Below are 15,615 nucleotides of genomic sequence, written 5' to 3' on the forward strand. Positions count from 1 at the left end.
TGCTTCAGCGGAGCAACAGAGTTCCATTTGTTGAGGACCTGGACCAAGGAAATCTAATCACATAATTCCCCCACTCTTAACAAGAGCTGGATAATGCCATGCACTGGCACATTCTGAGATGGATGATCTCAGATGTTCCAGAGGATGACTGGCTCCATGAGGGCATCAACCCCTTAGTTGGCATTTCATGATGAGAAAAGTCAAATGCCATCCCTTAACATTTTTCCCTTTTCATTTTTTGGGCGGTGGCGGTTTCTAGGGAGGAAAAGATGGGGGAATGTTGGCTCTGGAGGAAAGTTGAAGGGCTGCTAGCTCTGAAAACTATATTTCTGCCCTACACGCTAAGCTGTCCCACAACAAGCTTAATCTCACGTCCCTGGCAATGCCATCAATTCTGAACTGTGTGGAACAGCTCTGTCGAAGGCTGACAGGCAGTGTTTATCATAGCTCACATATGCCGTCCTTAATACCCGATCCACATAAAGGTGAAGTAATTTAAATATGAATCTCTCACTAGGAAAAGAGTTCAGATTGCCCAATTTCGTTCAGATAATATTTGATAACAGCTACGCTCCTAAGCCCCCTCCCTCACTCACGGGGCCATTCAGTCCCCTACATGTATTATTGACAATTAAGTTGTTTGTTTGTCATCTCCAGACTGAATGGGAATGACATTTCTGTTGCAGTGCAGGGAAAGGTTAGCATTTGCAGAAACTGGTAAATACGAAGTCAAGGTGACTCTGCTTTATGTATTATATTAGCATAGAAGTGCAGATCCTTCGGGCACACACAGATATCTCAGCAAGCAACATAAGGAACCACTGCACTGCAACAGAAAAAGTCCAAAGGAAAATGAGTAGCTTTGGGAGAAACTCTATGTAAAACGATGAGAGGAATGTAATCTTGCTGTGTGGTAGGCTGCATCTGTGCAGATCACAGAACCAAACACCCCTGCGGTATGTAGAATGAATATTACCTGCTAACTTGAAAGATGCTGTTTTCTACTTAACTATTTCTATACAGAAGAAAACCAAAGTCTTAGAACAGCATCAAGTTGATGAGTCTTATATAATCAGAAAAAAAGATTCACAATATTTTTTTTAAAAACATTTGACCAAAACAACGTACTGTAAGTGAGAGGCATTTTTACCCGATTGCTGGCTTTCAAATTTCCAATAAGCCCCCCACAATTCCTCACTCACTAGGAGTCCACACACATTTAAGTGGGAACTCAATTCAGGAAAACATTTAGAGCTCTTCTGACTTTTAATTTTTCTTTTCAATGTCAGTTATTTAAAAAATTTATACAAGAAGATGAATTTTGTTTCTTTTCATCACTTCAGTGCCAAAGGAGCAGAATTGTTTTAAATACATTTTAGAGGATCTGGGTCTGAGCCTGCTCTCACTTATAGGCTATGTCTACACGTGCACGCTACATCGAAATAGTCTATTTCGATGAATAACGTCTACACGTCCTCCAGGGCTGGCAATGTCAACGTTCAACTTCGACGTTGGGCAGCACCACATCGAAATAGGCGCTGCGAGGGAACGTCTACATGCCAAAGTAGCACACATCGAAATAAGGGTGCCAGGCACAGCTGCAAACAGGGTCACAGGGTGGACTCAACAGCAAGATGCTACCTTAAAGGGCCCCTCCCAGACACAGTTGCACTAAACAACACAAGATCCACAGAGCCGACAACTGGTTGCAGACCCTGTGCATGCAGCATGGATCCCCAGCTGCAGCAGCAGCCAGAAGCCCTGGGCTAAGGGCTGCTGCACATGATGACCATAGAGCCCCGCAGGAGCTGGAGAGAGAGCGTCTCCCAACCCCTCAGCTGATGGCCACCATGGAGGACCCTGCTATTTCGATGTTGCGGGACGCGGATCGTCTACACGTGCCCTACTTCGACGTTCAACTTCGAAGTAGGGCGCTATTCCCATCCCCTCATGGGGTTAGCGACTTCGACGTCTCACCACCTAACGTCAATTTCAACTTTGAAATAGTGCCCAACACGTGTAGCCGTGACGGACGCTATTTCGAAGTTGGCGCCGCTACTTCGAAGTAGCGTGCACGTGTAGACACGGCCATACTGATGTAACTTGGCTCCTGATTTATAGTGGTGTTAGTGAGAGCAGAATCAATTTTTTCTGGCCTGTTATAGTGGGATAGCTCCACCTATTTCAGTGAGTTTCCCCTATATTTACTCCAGTGTAATGCCGCATATGGTTCTCGCTCACTCAATGGGAATGTTATCACTATATCTTGGTAACACCTAAAAAGAAGGGATACCTCACTTTCCTTTTTGCTTCTGGCTGGACGCGTTCCTGCACATTCATCACAATATAATCTTTAATTAAAGATTAATCTTTAATTCCTGCAGCCTCTAGGACAATAATGGAGGGCTGGTAAGCCATTCTTATGCTTTCAGGCCGAGGCCTTACAACATTCTGGCCTATTCTATGCTCACTTCTGTGTCTAGGGTGCCTCTTTCCCATACAGAGCACAAAAGGCAGAGCTGTCCCATCCATGATGGTTTGGGGCAGCCGCCCGAGGCCCCACTCTTTGGGAGGCCCTGCAGCAGCCACCGCAACTGTCCTTCGGACAAGGCTCTGGGTGGCCTAGGAGATTACTGGGGTCCTGGCTGCAGGGTGGAAGCAGGGGTCGTCCCCCCACCCTGCCACTCATTGTGGTGGCAGGAGCCAGAGCAACCTGGTAGTCCTCTCGCCAGCCTGCAGAGTTCTGCTTCACCACAGCAGCAGGAAGCAGTGCCCCAGCCTCCGAGCGCTCTGCTTCCCGCCGCTGTGGTAAGCAGTGTACTGTGGGCTGGGAGAGGGCAGCAGGTCAGGGAGGAGCAGAACAGGCTTGCTGGGTCTCTCTAGCTCTTGCCACCAGGGTGAGTGTGGAGGGGTGATCCCCGCTGCTGTCGCCCAGTAATCCCTGGGCTTTGGACAATCAGGTAGAGCAGGGCTGGGAAGGGTTGGGGATGAGGCCTTCGACAGGGGGTTCCCTGGGTCCCCCTACCTGCGGCACTAGGCGGGAGTTGCCCCCTGCCCTGTGCTGCACTATGCATGTCCCTGACAAAAGGAAAAGATGCAAATACAAAATCACCAATTTAGGGGAGCCCAGATAATACCTCAGAGTCCCCCAGATGATGCTGTGCACAGAGATGTCTTTAGGTGATTCAGCAGAGCTCCAAGGCCAAACAAAGAACTGGGTCCGTATCAAAACTGCCAGAAAGAGTCTTTCATGACAGTGCAAATGATGAGAGGCAATGCTGACCCAGAGAACTGTGTGGGTAAGGAGACTTCCTACATCACTCAAGCGAGGCATCTGTAATTGAGTTAAAGGTGTCAAAAAGAGCTGCGCTGAGAGAGCCATTTCCTGTGCATACGAAGTCTGAGTGGCCCACTGGCCCAATAAGCCCCAGGAACTATGTTACCCGTTCTTGTGTACCATCTACTGGTACTTTATCTATTAACTCTCTACACACCTACAGACACAGAGTATTCTCATAGCATCCCTCTGCCTATTAAGGAAATGGATTAATTTCAATTAACTATATAGTCTTTCAAATGAAGAGGCAACTTTAAGTACATAAGAATGGGCAAAATGGGTCAGACCAAAGGTCCATCTAGACCAGTATCCTGTCTTCTGACAGTGGCCAACGCGAGGTGTCCCAGAGGGAAGGAACAGAACAGGTAATCATCAAATGATCCATTCCCTGTCACTCATTCTAAGCTTCTGGCAAATAGAGGCTAGAAGTATTATCCCTCCCCATCCTGACTAATAGCCATTGATTGAACTATCCTCAATGAACTTGCCTAGCACTTTTTTGAACCCTGTTATAGACTTGGCCTTCACAACATCCTTGGGCAAGGAGTTCCACAGACTGACTGTGCATTGTGTGAAAAAACACTGCCTTTTATTTTAAACCTGCTGCCTATTAATTTCATTTGGTGAACTGTAAGGGGTTAGTTGGTTGGTTGGGAGGCTGCTCTTCTATTATGCTCAATTTTATATTAGTATTATGTTCGGCAACTTACCCATGGGATCGCCCACTCCCCTCCTTGTCATCAGTCTCCCAAGCATCTACATTCCTGTGTCAGACTCTTTATTTGGGTCATCCCCTGAAGACAATTTTTCCTTAGGGCTTCTTAAGCAATAACCTATGTAGCTATAAAGTTCTCTTTATACTTATTACCATATATAACGCTGATGTTGCTCTTTGAATGTGTGTTCCTGAGTCTCTTGCTTCTGAATTTAGAAGCTAGTTGTTCTCTTACCGGATGTGCTATTTGGACTTCAGGGGCACGTTGGTACCTCTGGGATAGTACCATTTACGCTGTGTCTACACTATGAGATAAATTTGAACTTATTAATATGGATTTTGTAATGCTGGATTTTATAAATTGGAATTTGAGTATCCTCACCACCCCACGTGCTCCTCCCAGAGTCGACATATTGCAGCCACACTCAATCAGCAAACAGCCACTGTTGCAGCAATGCATCGTGGGAACCTATCCCACAATTCCCTCATCCCCATAGCATTCTGGGTATTTTCACTGGGATTTGACATCATCTTCCCACATCGCACTGTCCTCATTCCCCTCCCGTGGTAAGCAAACATCCATTTTTCCAGGTGGAGGGAAGAAAAAGTAGGGCATTAACAAAGATTGCCAAATGCACAGCAATCTCTTGCTTCTATAACTGAATTGCTTTTAAAACTGTAGCTGTAACTGAATTAGGAAAGAACCGTTCCCCCCAGGCAGCAGCCAGGCCCCGCAATTTGTAGTCACTGGGGAAGACTTCTCCCGGGTGACAGCTAGCCCCCCTGCGTCCTTGTTGTGGTGGAGGCTGGGGGATTTAGTGAAGGGGTCCAGTTGAGGAAGTCCCCCTGGCAGCTGCAAGCCCCCACAATTCACAGCTGCCAGGGGACACTTCCCCCTGGACGCAGAAAGGTCCTGAAAATATTTGGGGGGTAAGGCAATTGAAGCAGTCCCCCTGGGGGCTGCAAGCCCTCAAAAATCTTAGCTACTGGGGGAGGCTTCCATTGGTGGCTGCAAGCCCCTGAAAATCTTTCCCGCCCTTGGAGTCCTAACTGCACGCAAGCCAGGACATGGTGCTGCCTGGCAGCATGGTCAGCTCTGAACAGCAGGCACATCCTTTTATTGGGTCCAGGGCTAGCCACGTGACGTTGTTGGGCACAGGAAAGACCCCAACTACATGGCATCTGTGGGAGAGGGAAGGGAGGCGCACACAAATGTAAACCACTGAAAAGAAGTTACTCAGACTCTTATACAACCATGACCCCCACAACAGCTTTGCTGCCATGTGGTGCAGCAGGGCAGCGGTTGGCACCAAGCAGCACAAAAAAAAATAGCAAGTGCTCAGCTAGCAGTGGTAGAAACAGAACCAGTAACTCCATGCAGAGCCTATTTGTAATGGGTAGATGCACTCAGTGCTAACAGCAAAGAAACAAAGACGTTTCTCAGCCTCTCATGCAAACATGACCCCACAGCCATGAACTTGCTGGTCCGGAATTGAAATTCATGGTGTTCCTGTTATCTAATTCCTGCATGCCTGGAGAGCCTTGGCCAGAGCAGAGCACTGGGGGCATTGTGGGGTACACATGGGACACTTCAGGGGGCTAATACATTTGATTTTAAGATGTGGCACTTCCACACTGGCCTTTATTTGAACTTTTAAATTCGAACTTGCCACTACCCCCTGACGGTTCCAACGACATTATGAAATTGATATTAGTGCTCCCTAAATCGAGCTAATGGTATTTACAGTGAGGACAGTCACATTGTAATATTGCACTAACGGCCTTAAATTTGAATTTATCTCATAGTGTGGACGTAGGCTAGTCTGCTAGCACCTCTGTTTGATTTCTTCCGTCACTTTTATACTACTGGCTTCAAAAATTGATGTTTTATTCTGTGTTCAGTATATTGTTTATTTGTTATTTGTCCTGAAGTGTTTCCTAGGAGCCCCCGTCATGGACCGGAAGCTCCCCACTTTGATAGCTGCTATACAAAGACGGGGGAAAAAAAATAAAAAAGATGACCCCTTTCTCCAAAGAGCTTATAATCCAAGTAAGCATGGCCACTTTGACTGCCACACTTCCGTTGTTCAGCCATACGTGGTCTGTCCGAGGAGGCCCTGAAGAAGCTCCAGGTTTCACATATGTCCCCATGCATTTGTATCACAACAGGCAGTGCAACGTTTCTTAGTCATTGCCAAAGTGACTCAGGGCCTCCGATGATGAGCCACGGCAAAGAATTAAAAGAGTGGAAAACCTTGCACACTTCTGACACCATTTTAAGAGTTGGTGTAAATAGCTGCAAGGAAGGAAGCCATTTGCAGTGCTTCACAACAAGAAATTATGTTAGTTCAGCAAAGCTCTGGAACTACGGTACATATTCTCGCATGCTGTCAACTGTCCCTTAGCTGTTAAATATTTCCACCGCTACAAGCACAGAACACATGCGTAACAGGTTGCATAACGAGGGAAACTATGAGTGCAGCATTGACGTTAGATCAGGTAAATAAGGCATGATGCTTCTACGCAGTAGGGTACTGAGAGCACATCACAGGTGACTACATTCATTCCACCACTCTTGGATGGGCAGAAGTAAGAACCCTCCACCATTAGCTACACCATAGTGACCCTTGCTCTAGGAAGGGTATACGGTTCAGTTGTAATGACTATAAAAGGGATTCTTTAATAAAACCACAGGACACACCAGGAAGCAGATAGTTCTTCCTGGCTTTCTGACTGAATACAGTTTGTGCTGCATATCATACTACACGAGGTCCCCCACAATCCTGATGCGGACTGAAATCGTCATGGAAAGGACCGCTAATGAGAGCTATGTGAGTTGCTGAGTGTATGGAGTACTGACAGTTCTAAAAACTCAGGCAGAAAAAATTGTTTTGGGTTGTTGTTTTTTTTCCTAAATCATTTTGGTCAAACAAAATATATTCTGTAATGAGAGAGAATGTTTCTGTTTCAATTTTGACCTTTTTACATTTTTTAAAGGAAAGGAAATTTCAAAATGAAAATTCATTTTTGTCTCAAAAATGTCAATGAACCATTTTGATTTCTTGTCAGATTTTTTTCAAATCAAAACAACCAGGCAAAATTCCACACATTCCTCAACCGCTTCATTTCAGTTGGCTTGACTCTCTATTTTTCTCTGATGAAAGGTTTGGCTGAAAAATTCCAACCAGTTGTACTGTTAACTCACTACAAATAAATGATGGATTGGTTTAACATGAGTAGCTGTCAGGTTCTCTAGGTAATCAGTTAGGGATAGATCTGATCAAGCTGTTCAAATAATGGTGGTGGGCATTCAGTCAAAGATCAGCCATTCTCTCAAACATTCATGTGAAAAGACACATTCAGACCGCAGACCCTACTGGAATTTGAACAAATATTTGTAAACATCTTTTTCTGCACTATCATCCCCAGCTCTAGCGGCAGCTCCAACTAGTCTAAAACTTTTCACATGGAAGAGGATATTTTCTATATTAATTGTTCAAGTATTGTAGATTCTATTTAGGACCAACGTTGTGACAGTCTTGACAATGACAACTAACCCTGACAGACTTCAGCTGGAAAGCAACTGCAGGACAGCCACAGTTGATGATAAAAATAAAATGCTGAACTCATATAAGACCACAAAAGGTCCATTTACACGCTGGTTAATTTAGAGGCAAACTGGTATTACTCATTGCACCAGTTAGTCACAATATTTCAGATTACTTTTTTATTACATACATTAAATTTTTAGTCTGGTCTGTACTGCTGCCTACACCTTTTATATTTGCAATACAAGGAAATGCTAAAGCTTGATTTGGATTTCACTTACACCTGCTTTCTACTGACATCACTCCATTGGCGTTCCTCTAGATTTACACCAGTGTCTCTGAGGAAAAAAGTCTGGTAAATGGCTGCAGGAATGCCTCTCCATGTCAGCTGCCACACACAGGAGCCCAGTTAGCCTTACTTCACAGCAGCTTCTACAAGCGGTTGTGCTAGGACGCGCCACCTTACAGAGCTTCCTACCTGCCTAATTAGTAGTCAGGATGAAGGCACAATACATTGTAGTTTGCTCTCTCTCATGTTCCCATCAACTACATTCTAGCACTGGGTATATGTTAAATGCTCAAGTCTGATCAGTGCCTGCCTACATTTGGCACTTGGGTCAGGCTGCTGTGACTTTTTTGTGGCTAATCACCAAATGCCATTAAAGGGTTGGAGGGTTTTTTTCCCCCCACTGCCTTCTGAGTCTTGAATTCTCCATTAACACAGATTCTGATTCCTTGTTGATTACTCACAACTGCACAGCCTGGATTTTGGGGTTATGAAAGATGATTAAAATGGGAAACCATGCACCACTAATTCGGTGTCAGCATCCTCCATGCTTTGCTTTGAATTAATAACTGGAAGAAAGCAATAATCTCGAGTGGCAGAGGACTAGGAGACATGGGTTCCAGTTTGGGCTCTGCCACAGACTTCCTGCCTGAATATGTGGAAGACGCTTAAGCTTTTCATGCCTCGGTTTTCCGATCTGTAAAACGGAGTTTAAAGTGCAGCTCTACCTTTCAGGCCTGTTAAAGGTTTAATTAACTTACACAAATTTGTCATGCCCTTTGTGATCCTCAGTCAGAAGGTAAACAGAGGGCCTGATTCTTACTGAATATAGCTTTAAATTATTTGGATCACTGGTCTTTTAAACTTGAGGGACTGATTCTAATCTTCAAGCCTCACTGCCTACCAGTATCTAGTTGAGGTTTGCTTAATCAGTCCACTGTATACCTAGTAATATGTATGTTCATGTGCAAACATCTGTAGTGCCATACTGCTAAAAGTAAGACAGATTTAAGGGGCAGATTGAAGGCTGCATAGACTCCCACCAAAGAGGCATGCCACCTAATTTCAAAACTCTATTAATTTTTTAAAATTTAATAATAATATCTGATACATACAGAGCATCTTTATTCCAGTAGGATCTCAAAGAGCTTTAGGTCCATAGGGAACCATTTTATTTACGGATAAAAGTAAGCCAACTCTCAGCTAGAAAGCATCAGCAGTTGAAAAATATGCAGCCATCTTCCACAAGGGACTAAGACAGGAAGCAAAGAATTTTGCCTCGAATAGAGTCTTCAAAGGGACTTTTGATAAGCAAAATATAGGCAGTTGTCCAACCTAATGCCCACTTATTTTTTACAGAAGCCATAGTAAAATATTTGACATCTGCGGTCAAATGTTATTTCCCACCTTTAAATCAGTTCCTGCAGCAACTCGCTGTCCACTAACACTATCCTGGGACATAGCTTCAGTACTGCCTTAGCTCGAAGGGAGCCACCTACTAGATCAACACGACTTACAGCCTGGATTTTCCTTCATATGGCACAAAGAAATAAACAGTAAATAGCCCACCACAAACAGTTTGTTAGCAATTCATAGGTGAAATCTATTTGAAGAAATACTTCAGAATAAGGAATACAGTGGTAGAAACCAGATTAGTTTGTGAATGATTCACAAGGAGAAAAAAAGATACTATTATTCTTCAGCATCTAATAATAATACATTGGCAGTGAGTAATTAAAGCCACTCTTTTTTCACCCTTTGGTCAGCTGTTTGGATGTGACATGAGTAGGTGGTCTTCTTCCATCTCATGCTGGGCTGGCATTGATAATACAAACACCGCCTGGCTTGTCCTGGGAGGCCAAGACCTGAATAGGGCCTGGAGCCTGATGTGCCTTCCCAAGTCTGGATGGAGTCCTTCAGAGCTGGACTGTGCCACTGTGGAGGGAAAGGAGAATCTTGCCCGGCTGTACCTATTCTCTGGTTCAATAGAAGAATTCAACCTCCAGGGCTGCCAAACCAACCTTTCTTCTGTACTAAATAAATAATTTTAAAAAGACTGTCAAAGAGCACTGGCATGACAAGGGCCATGCAGCAGGACTGTGGGACGTGCAGATGTTGCATGCCAATGACAGCATTTGCAATGGTTGCTTTATTCTTTTTACCCTTGGTCAGTTAAACTGCAAAGCCACACACATGGTTTCTTCTCTCTTTTATCCTGCAGCCTATAAGGATGCACTAACTGTGCTAGGGTGAACTTGAACACACACTCGGGATGTCATCCTGGAAGAGAGAGAGACAGTTGTTCACAGAGACACTTATGTACACGTTATCTGCTCCTGCTCTGTGCATGCACACACAATCCTGAGGTCACTGAGAGACGCTTATCATCTGCTCTGCAGACAGAGAGATTGGGAAAAATATATTTCTGGCGACACAGCGGCTGGGGCAGAAAATTACCAAGCCCTGCCTGCCCTCCATGGTTCTGTATCATTGTTGGGGATCCTGCTAGAAAGAGACAGGAGTCAAAGAGGATCTTAACCTCCAGGACTTCATTCAATAAAAGAGGGACAAAGAGGCATTTGAATGGGAAAGAGGGTGTTGAAATCAGCACAATTACAGCAGCATGACCCCCACAAAGAAACTGAATATTTGGCCACCTTATTCTGAAACTCTGAATATTTGGCCACTGAATATTTGTTCTCTGTAAGCTGAGTGCTTGGGGAATCACTCAGGAGAGATTCAAATGCCACTCAGCTGATTCGCAGAGCACCCACCCTGCCCACTGCTAGCAACATGCGTTCCAGTTGGTGGTGCGCACCCATACATACCCAGGTGTACATAACAAAATTTAATGCACACATGGATGGAAAAAATTAGAGGGAACGGTCTTGGCCATCATTATTTTTGTGGTGCCGCTAGCCGCTCAAGCCTTAACAAAGTGAAAGTAAATCATTGAGACATTAATAAGAAGGAGATGTAAAATAAAGGAGTATACTATAGTCTATACCTGGGCCATGATTCCCTCCTTCTCCTTCCTCACATTGGTTAGTGTCAACTTCTCCTCTCCTCCCCAGCTCATCTGAAGCTGCAAGAGATGCCCTTTTATCTTCCTGGTCACTGAAAACTGCTCATTCTTGCTCTTGTAATTGAAACGTGTAGATCCCAAGAAGTGCTCAGGAGGTTTTGCAAGTCTGGCACCAAGCCCTGCAAACCTGGGACAGCTCCTGCAACTTGTTCACCGTGATCACAGAAAATGGATGAATCCCAGTGGGTGAAGACTGAACACGTCCCTAGCAGAAATTGCGTGTGCAGTTTATGGATCCAATTCAGATCTGATGTTGCCACGTGCCTCCATATCAACACCAACAAGGCTGCATCCACACTCTCCTTTACATTTGACCCTCTAGCTTTACAATTTTAAAGGTATGTCCACACAGACACACACACCCCCGACCCCCAAAGCCATGGCAGCAAACGCCAAAGCCTGGGTCAACTGACAAGAGCCAAGACACACATGCTGCAGGATTAAAAGTAGCACGGTGGCGGTTCAGCCCTGGACTCCAAAACCTTTTCCCCTTCACCCAGGGTCAGAGCCTACACTGCTATTTGAACCCCACAGCATGAGTCCAAGTCAGTTGACCCAGACTCCGTGACCTGCTGCTGCTGGTCTTTGGTTATGGGATGGGCATACCCATAAAGGTGAAAGATTAAACATAAGAACAAAGGGATCCTTTTTGCAAATTACCTGTGTACATCACCAGCCAACCAGGTGCAAGCTAAGGCCTTTTGCAGCTTTCATTGCCACTGAGGCTATGTACCACTAACTGCACTATTTTTCTACTCTGATTTGCATTCACTGTAACTTTGTCAAGTTCACATCAGCGGCTAGGGAAAAAAAATCTAATAGATTTCATTAATTATTTATTTCTTCTTTTATTTATTTCCTAGCATAACAGCTTTGCCTTCTTGTTGCAACATGCATCTGCCTTGGCAGACTCATTACATCTCTCTTTAATTAATACATATTGGTATCGCTGAAAGGTCACGCTAATTGCTAATGCCTTACATTGAGCTGGCTTAGCATTACATGTCACATCTGAACTCTTCGGTATTGAAGTTCCAGCACGTATTTTTCAGAGACATGATAAAATGTCCATTTTTCCTGCTGTATCGCTGAATACCATGCTGTTGAATACCACATAGTCCCACAGGTAGAGCGAGAGGCTGACCAATCCACATTTCAACCCCACTGACATCATAGTTGCCTGTGAATAAATCAACCCTGTATTAGTCCAGAATGCTCAGAATTTGGCCCAAGCTACAAACAGTTCTATAAAAATAACCACAATGCTTATTTAGTCATTTGAAGGGTTCAACACATTTTATAAACCTAAATGAATTCAGTCTCTCAGCCCCAGTGTGTAACTAGTGGGTGACTGGTGAAAAATAATTTGATGGTCTCATTCTGTTCCTAGTGGATCAGGGTCCATAGCACAAAAGGGTTAACTGGCAGGGATTAACACTTCTTCACAGTGTATACACAGCATGTTTCAGCTGGTGCGTGACCAGAATTCATCACCAAATGTGGTTTGGTGGTTGGATCATTAACTTCCCCTGCCTGTGAAGGCTACTGACTGGGACTGGGACATGAACACTAATTGGCTGTGATAAAGAGCTAACATCTCACTTGTAGAAGGGAGCTGTCCAGCTCAGGTGAATTGAAGCAATCTATAAAACCAGGACTATGCTACCTGCAGTACACCAGGTCCTTGGATACACACAAACTACTTCAATCTCCAAGGTTCTCAGTCTGGCACTTTTAAATCCCAACCAACAGGTTTCCCAGAATGCAGTGTTAATACTCTAGAGCTTTGTTCACCAGAGAAATTATGTGACTCCTCCATAAGGACAGGCCTGTGGAACAGTACAAATGGCCTCCAATTATTTTTCTCATGTCCTAGTGACCTATACAACAGACATATGGCCACCACCAGGAAATTATTTTTCCCTGGCAGTAAGACAGAGGGCCCTGCATAGAGAGCCAGAAGACCTATAAATAATGCCTCCTCCCTTCTCTCATCTCAGCTACATTACTCACAGCCAAATCACTCCTGCATGGCAGCATGGAGGCTACTTTCCAAAACCATTTCAGTCAGCCCGGGGTTCATAGAGACTTCAGAGACACTGATTGTTTTATTTCTGGCAGCGGATGCCTTCCCTAATCAGACTTGGTGCATATAGAGAATGTGGTGGCTTGCTGACTGCCTATATTTATACCCATGTCTTTGACAGAAGGTGCAGCTACTCACCAGCTAATCAGACTGTTTAATTAGGTTACAGAGAGAGCCACTGGCAAACTACAGGAAATAAAAGTGAAAGTGAAGCTTTTGAGAGTGCAATGTACCAGACCTCCCTTTCCTGGTCACAGATTCTGAATAAAACCATCCTAGTGTGCATATCTAAACACATGCACCTTATTCATACAGTCCAGACAGGAACAAATTTAGCTAAAGAGATGCTGTTTGTAACTGAGTGTGATCTCAGGATCACTAGAAACCACTCAGTGAGAACGCGGGCCTCACCACTGCAAAATAATTCCAGCAGGTTTTAAATATCCTTTAAAGCTTTTCAACTGTGGTGGACATTGTACAGTCCACAATCATTTCAGAACCCAGCTTCAGCACCCTTAAATCCATTTTAATCTAAGCAACATTGTGGTGGGGTGCCTGCCCCCCACAAATAACAGCAGGCATAAAGCAGACCTCAGAGAGGCAGTGCGGAACCCCATAGGCAGGAGGCCTGTTAAAGTCAGTCAGGGCCAGGAAGTGCCCTTTAACAAAGTCTGTCAACAGAGTACAGGCAGCGTCTCTTGGGAGTACAAGGGAAGAGGACTAGCTGTCTGGAGAAGAATACCTTTGATGCAGCAATGCTGAGCAGGATCAGAGAGCAACAGGGAGCTCCAGTCTGACTGGCTGCCAGACTGAGGTTCTGGGGCTATAGGGAAGTGGCCTGGGAAAACAGGCAGCAGAAGTTGGAGGAGGAATAGTTATGTGTGTGCCAGCTATAGGATCCCAGGGTCAGGAGCCAGCATAAAGGGCAGGCCTGGATATTCCACCGGTTTTGCCCTATTTGCCATTGAGGGGTGTGGCAGCAGGAAATGACACCACTCTTCAAGGTGGGTAGGAAGGGCTGAGAGCTAATTTCCCGAATGGCCAGCAGGAGAGATCAGGGATGAGGGGGTTAGTCCTGTTCCATTATAAGCTGACAATGGCTCCCCGTATACCCACACACAGAGAGTCTCTGTGTGATGAGCTCCCCATGCAAGACACACAAATGTGGGATTCAGGGCTGATGCAGAGAGAGTAGATATTGGGTGGGTCAGGAACAGGCAGAGTGAATGGACGGTACTGGTGCTTGGGGGAAACGTACATCATCTCCCTCCCTCCTTCCCTGCCTCTAACCACACAGAGATTCCTCAGAAAATACAGTAATAGCTGAAGCTGTACTATATTTTCCCTCTGGATCCTGCAGCCAGGAGAGGCCCTGACTGTGACCTCTCATGTAGCACTGTCAGAGATCAGGGTGCATGGAGCCAGAACAGGTGTGGAAACAGAGCCTCTCGGTGGGTGGCCCTGGCCTCCCACAGATAAACCCTGAAGATCCAGACCAATCTCAGGAGAACTATGGACCCCCCCACCCCTTTTTTCCCCCTTTGGACACAGGGTAATCCTGGCACTGCCAGAGCTTGTGTGACAGTTCTTTTTCGGAGGATTCTGATGGAAACTTAGCCTGCTCCTGCCAACTGACACTCCACCAACCTTTGCCTGAAGGCTTTACATGGAATGATGTGATCTGAGCCTAGAACTGATACCTGGGCTTTAAAACACATCATGGCCTTGCCCTAACCAAGCCCGTATATCTTTTCTCTCTCTGCCACCCTCTGCTACCCTAGTGTGGTCCTCTCTTTTTTTTTTCCCCTCCTCTCAATTTAATCTCTCCTCCTCAGATGCAAAATCTTTCTCCAAGCTGCTCTTCCTGCTCAGAGTAGCCTTCCTGTCTCTAGCTGCATGTGTTTTCAGATCTCATCTTCTCCCAGGGCCCAATTCCGGGGCCATTTATTCACATGAGCAGTCCTTACAGGGCAAGTACCGCTGATTTCACTGGGGCTGCTCTCCTGAGTAAAGACAAGTCATGTGAATGAGGTTTGCAGGACTTATCTCTCAGGAAGTGACCTGGGAATCTGCATGGTACATGTTACCAAACAAAGCAAAGAGTTCTTGCTGCAGATAGGACAGTTTTATTAAACTGATAATTTTCCTGCACATAGCTTGATCTTTCAAGGCAATGAAGTGAGTGAAGACAGTATGATGAGGACCTGTCATCCTAACAATCCATCTACCAAAGGCACCTGTCGCTGTGGTATCTAAGCTCCATCTGCTTGTTTCCATTAGGAAATATGTTCCATTGCTGAGAATGTCATTGCTGGAAAACATTCTAATATTCCCTCAGACTTTCTAATAACCAGAATTAATTGCTGCTAGAGGGCCAAGTGACAGAATGGTGCCTCACTTTCATAATGCAAAGCAAAGGCAAACGGGAAAGCTCTGAAAAACTGAAGGAGAAATTAGACTTATCTCACTCAGTGCACCAAAAAATACAGCCACCATAGCTTGACACGACAGGGATTGCTCCCTAATTGGGGCCTCAGGCACTCACAACACAAATTCTT

The sequence above is a fragment of the Carettochelys insculpta genome, chromosome 13 (assembly GCF_033958435.1).
Source record: "Carettochelys insculpta isolate YL-2023 chromosome 13, ASM3395843v1, whole genome shotgun sequence".
Classification (NCBI taxonomy): Eukaryota; Metazoa; Chordata; order Testudines; family Carettochelyidae; genus Carettochelys; species Carettochelys insculpta.